The sequence below is a fragment of the Arachis duranensis genome, chromosome 1 (assembly GCF_000817695.3).
Source record: "Arachis duranensis cultivar V14167 chromosome 1, aradu.V14167.gnm2.J7QH, whole genome shotgun sequence".
NCBI lineage: Eukaryota > Viridiplantae > Streptophyta > Magnoliopsida > Fabales > Fabaceae > Arachis > Arachis duranensis.
This window is the reverse complement of record NC_029772.3, coordinates 56889727-56895800: the sequence shown is the minus strand read 5'-3', so window position 1 is coordinate 56895800 and position 6074 is coordinate 56889727. Positions and strand designations below refer to the sequence as shown.

The 6074-nt window shown below is 40.5% G+C and overlaps 1 non-coding gene across 1 annotated transcript; it reads left to right on the top strand.

The window, feature by feature from the left end:
- The first annotated feature begins 5418 nt into the window (after positions 1-5418).
- On the top strand, positions 5419-5522 carry LOC127742461 (small nucleolar RNA R71). The gene has a single exon (XR_008003736.1). It is a non-coding gene; the product is annotated as a small nucleolar RNA R71 (small nucleolar RNA).
- The last annotated feature ends 552 nt before the right edge of the window (positions 5523-6074 follow it).

Below are 6074 nucleotides of genomic sequence, written 5' to 3'. Positions count from 1 at the left end.
AGCTTGAGCTTTACACGTGCAGAGGCTTCTTTTGGAGTTGAACGCCAAGTTGTAATGTGTTTTTGGTGTTCAACTCTGGTTTGTGACGTGTTTCTGGCGTTTGACTCCAGAATGCAACAATGAATTGGCGTTGAGCGCCAGTTTACGTCGTCTAATCTCGAATAAAGTATGGACTATTACATATGGCTGGAAAGCTCTGGATGTCTACTTTCCAACGCCATTGAGAGCGCACAATTTGGAGTTCTGTAGCTCCAGAAAATCCATTTCGAGTGTAGGGAGGTCAGAATCCAACAGCATCAGCACTCCTTTCTCAGCCTTTTATCAGAGTTTTGCTCAGGTACCTCAATTTCAGCCAAAAAATACATGAAATCATAGAAAAACACACAAACTCATAGTAAAGTCCAGAAATGTGAATTTAGCATAAAAACTAATGAAAACATCCCTAAAAGTAGCTAGATCCTACTAAAAACTACCTAAAAACAATGCCAAAAAGCGTATAAATTTTCCACTCATCACAACACCAATCTTAAATTGTTGCTTGTCCCCAAGAAACTGAAAATCAATTAAGATAAAAAGAAGAGAATATACTATATAGCTCAGAATATCAATGAATATTAATTCTAATTAGATGAGCGGGATTTGTAGCTTTTTGCTTTTGAACATTTTTAGCATCTCACTTTATCTTTTGAAGTTTAGAATGATTGGCATCTCTAGGAACTTAGAATTTCAGATAGTGTTATTGATTCTCCTAGTTAAGTTTGTTGATTCTTTAACACAGCTACTTTTATGAGTCTTGGCCGTGGCCCTAAGCACTTTGTTTTCCAGTATTACCACCGGATACATAAATGCCACAGACACATGACTGGGTGAACCTTTTCAGATAGTGACTCAGCTTTGCTAAAGTCCCCAGTTAGAGGTGTCCAGAGCTCTTAAGCACACTTTTTGTTTTGGATCACGACTTTAACCGCTCAGTCTCAAGCTTTTCACTTGGACCTGCATGCCACAAGCACATGGTTAGGGACAGCTTGATTTAGCCGCTTAGGCCTGTATTTTATTTCCTTGGGCCCTCCTATCCATTGATGCTCAAAGCCTTGGATCCTTTTTACCCCTGCCTTTTGGTTTTAAGGGCTATTGGCTTTTTCTGCTTGCTTTTTCTTTTTCTTTCTATTAACTTTTTTTGCCATTTTTTTCGCAAGCTTTTGCTATTCACTGCTTTTTCTTGCTTCAAGAATCAAATTTATGATTTTTCAGATTATCAGTAACATTTCTCTTTGTTCATCATTCCTTCAAGAGCCAACAATTTTAACATTCATAAACAACAAGATAAAAAATATGCACTGTTCAAGCATTCATTCAGAAAACAAAAAGTATTGTCACCGCATCAATATAATTAAACTAAATTAAAGGATAAATTCGAAACTCATGTACTTCTTATTCTTTTATATTAAAAACATGTTTCATTTAAGAAAGGTGAAGGATTCATGGAATTATTCATAGCTTTAAGACATAGTTACTACATACTAATGATCATGTAATAAAGACACAAACATAGATAACATAAAGCTTAAAAATCAAAAAACAGAGAAATAAGAACAAGGAATGAGTTCACCTTAGTGATGGTGGCGCTTTCTTCTTGAAGAACCAATGATGTCCTTGAGCTCTTCTATGTCTCTTCCTTGCCTTTGTTGCTCCTCCCTCATTGCTCTTTGATCTTCTCTAATTTCACGGAGAATGATGGAGTGCTCTTGATGTTCCACCCTTAATTGATCCATATTGTAACTCAAGTCTTCTAAAGAAGTGTTGAGTTGTTCCCAATAATTGTTGGGAGGAAAGTGCATCCCTTGAGGCATCTCCGGGATTTCTTGGTGATGAGCTTCCTCATGCATCTCTTGGGATCCATGAGTGGGCTCTCTTGTTTGCTCCATCCTCTTCTTAGTGATGGGCTTATCCTCCTCAATGGGGATGTTTCCTTCTATGATAACTCCAGCTGAGTAACATAGATGGCAAATAAGATGAGGAAAAGCTATCCTTGCCATGGTGGAAGACTTTTCAGCTATTTTGTAGAATTCAAGGGAGATGACTTCATGAACTTCAACTTCCTCTCTATTCATGATGCTATGAATCATGATGGCCCGATCCACAGTAACTTCGGATCGGTTGCTAGTGGGGATGATGGAGCGTTGGATGAACTCCAACCATCCTCTAGCCACAGGCTTGAGGTCCAGTCTTCTTAGTTGAATTGGCTTGCCTTTGGAATCTCTTTTCCATTGAGCTCCTTCAACACATATGTCCATAAGGACTTAGTCCAACCTTTGATCAATGTTGACCCTTCTTGTGTAGAGGCGTGCATCTCCTTGCATCTTGGACAAGTTGAACGCCAACCTCACATTTTCCGGACTAAAATCTAAGTATTTCCCCTGAACCATTGTAAGATAATTCTTTGAATTCGGGTTCACACTTTGATCATGGTTCCTAGTGATCCATGCATTAGCATAGAACTCTTGAACCATTAAGATTCCGACTTGTTGAATGGGGTTGGTCAGAACTTCCCAACTTCTTTTTTGGATCTCATGTCGGATCTCCGGATACTCATTTTTCTTGAGTTTGAAAGGGACTTCAGGGATTACCTTTTTCTTGGCCACAACATCATAGAAGTGGTCTTGATGGGCTTTGGAGATGAATCTCTCCATCTCCCATGACTCGGAGGTGGAAGCTTTTGTCTTCCCTTTCCCTTTTCTAGAGGTTTCTCTGGCCTTAGGTGCCATAGGTGGTTATGGAAAAACAAAAAAAGCTATGCTTTTACCACACCAAACTTAGAATATTGCTCGCCCTCGAACAAGAGAAGAAATAATAGATGAAGAAGAAGAAAATATGGAGGAGAGGGAGAGAGGGTTGTGTTTCGGCCAAGGAGGAGAAGAGAAGGTTGTGTTGTATGAAAATGAAGAAGAATGGAGGGGTTATATAGTAGAGGGAGAGGGAGTAGGTTCGGCTATTTAGGGTGGGTTTGGGTGGGAAAGAGATTTTGAATTTTGAAGGTAGGTGGGGTTTATGGGGAAGAGTGGGAGGATGTGAGTGGTGAAGAGGTGATGGGGAAGAGAGATTGAGGTGATTGGTGAAAGGTTTTGGGGAAGAGTGTTATTGGATTGTGTGAAGAGGAGAGAGGGTGAGTTGAGGTAGGTGGGGATCCTGTGGGGTCCACAGATCCTGTGGTGTCAAGGATTTAACAACCCTGCACCAATTAGGCGTGTGAAATGCCTTGCATGCAATTCTGGCATTTGAACGCCGGATTGATGCTTGTTTTGGGCATTCAGCGCCCATCTGTAGCATGTTTCTGGCGTTGAACGCCAGTTTCATGCTTGTTTCTGGCGTTCAGCGCCAGCTCTCCTCAGGGTGTATTCCTGGCGTTTGAACGCCAGGATGTTACTTGTTTCTGGCGTTTAACGCCAGATCCATGCTCTGTTCTGGCGTTGAACACCAGCTAGATGCTTCTTACTAGCGTTTAAACACCAGTAAGTCCTTCCTCCAGGGTGTGATTTTTCTTCTGCTGTTTTTTATTCTGTTTTTAATTTTAGCATTTTTTCGTGACTCCACTTGATCATGAACCTAATAAAACATAAAAGAACAATAAAAAGAAAAATAAAATTAGATAAATAAAAATTGGGTTGCCTCCCAATAAGCGCTTCTTTAATGTCAATAGCTTGACAGTAGGCTCTCATGGAGACACACAGGTGATCAGGTCAATGTTGTAGACTCCCAACACCAAACTTAGAGTTTGGATATGGGGATTCAACACCAAACTTAGTGTTTTGCTGTGGCCTCCCAACACCAAACTTAGAGTTTGATGGTGGGGGCTTTGTTTGACTCTGTACTGAGAGAAGCTTTTCATGCTTCCTCTCCATGTTTACAGAAGAACACCCTTGGATCTAAAACACAAGGTAGTCCCCATTCAATTGAAGGACTAATTCTCCTCTGTTAACATCTATCACAGCTCCTGCTGTGGCTAGGAAGGGTCTTCCAAGGATGATGCATTCATCCTCCTCATTCCTAGTGTCTAAGATTATGAAATCAACAGGGATGTAAAGGCCTTCAACCTTTACCAACACGTCCTCTACCAATCCATAAGCTTATCTTACTGACTTGTTTGCCATTTGCAATGAAAATATGGCAAGCTGTACCTTAATGATCCCCAGCTTCTCCATTACAGAGACTGGCATAAGATTTATGCCTGACCCTCGGTCACACAGAGCTTTTTCAAAGGTCATGGTGCCTATGGTACAGGGTATTAAGAATTTACCAGGATCTTGTTTCTTTTGAGGTAAAGTTTGCTGAACCCATGTATCAATTTCACCAATGAGCAAGGGAGGTTCACCTTCTCAAGTTTCATTACCAAACAACTTGGCATTCAGCTTCATGATAGCTCCTAGATATTGAGCAACTTGCTCTCCAGTTACATCTTTATCCTCTTCAGAGGAAGAATAGTCTTCAGAGCTCATGAATGGCAGAAGGAGGTTTAATAGAATCTCTATGGTCTCTATATGAGCCTCAGATTTCTTTGGGTCCTCAATAGGGAACTCCTTCTTGGTTGGGAGACATCCCATGAGGTCTTCCTCATCGGGATTCACGTTCTCTCCTTCCTCCTTGCATTCGGCCACATTGACTATATCAATGGCCTTGCACTCTCTCTTTGGATTCTCTTCTGTATTGCTTGGAAGAGTACTAGGAGGAGTTTCAGTGACTTTCTTACTCAGCTGGCCTACTTGTGCTTCTAAATTTCTAATGGAGGACCTTGTTTCACTCATGAAGCTTAAAGTGGCCTTAGACAAATCAGAGGCTATGTTTGCTAAGTTAGAGGTGCTCTGCTCAGAATTCTCCATCTGTTGCTGAGAAAATGATGAAAAAGGCTTGCCATTGCTAAACCTGTTTCTTCCACCGTTATTAAAGCCTTGTTGAGGATTTTGTTGATCATTCCATGAAAAATTTGGATGATTTCTCCATGAAGAATTATAGGTGTTTCCATAAGGTTCACCCATGTAATTTACCTCTGCCATTGCAGGGTTTTCAAGATCATAAGCTTCTTCTTCAGAAGATGCCTCTTTAGTACTCTTGGATGCATTTTGCCATCCATTCAGACTTTGAGAAATCATGTCGATTTGCTGAGTCAACATTTTGTTCTGAGCCAATATGGCATTCAGAGCATCAATTTCAAGAACTCCCTTCCTTTGAGGCGTCCCATTATTCACGAAATTCCTCTCATAAATGTACATGAATTGGTTATTTGTAACCATTTTAATAAGTTCCTGAGCTTCTACAGGCATTTTCTTTAGGTGAATAGATCCACCTGCAGAATGATCCAGTGACATCTTAGAGAACTCAGACAGACCATAATAGAATATATCTATCATGGTCCATTCTGAAAACATGTCAGAAGGACACTTTTTGGTCATCTGCTTGTATCTTTCCCAAGCTTCATAGAGGGATTCACCATCTTTTTGCTTGAAGGTCTGAACATCCACTCTAAGCTTGATCAGCTTTTGAGGAGGAAAGAATTTAACCAAGAAGGCCGTGACCAGCTTATCCCAAGAGTCCTGGCTATCCTTAGGTTTTGAGTCCAACCATGTTCTAGCTCTATCTCTTACAGCAAAAGGGAAAAGCATGAGCCTGTAGACTTCAGGATATACTCTATTAGTCTTAACAGTCTCACAGATCTGCAAGAACTCAGTTAAAAACTGGTAGGGATCTTCTGATAGAAGTCCATAAAACTTGCAGGTTTGTTGCATTAGAGCAACTAGTTGAGGTTTCAGCTCAAAATTATTTGCTCCAATGGCAGGAATTGAGATGCTTCTTCCATCAAACTTGGAAGTAGGTGTAGTATAATCACCAAGCATCCTTCTTGCATTATTGTTGTTGGGTTCGGCTGCCATATCCTTTTCTTGTTTGAAAATTTCAGTAAGGTTGTCTCTGGATTGTTGTAATTTAGCTTCTCTTAGTTTTCTCTTCAGAGTCCTTTCAGGTTCAGGATCAGCTTCAACAAGATGCCCTTTTCCTTGTTCCTGCTCATATGAGAAATAAGAGAA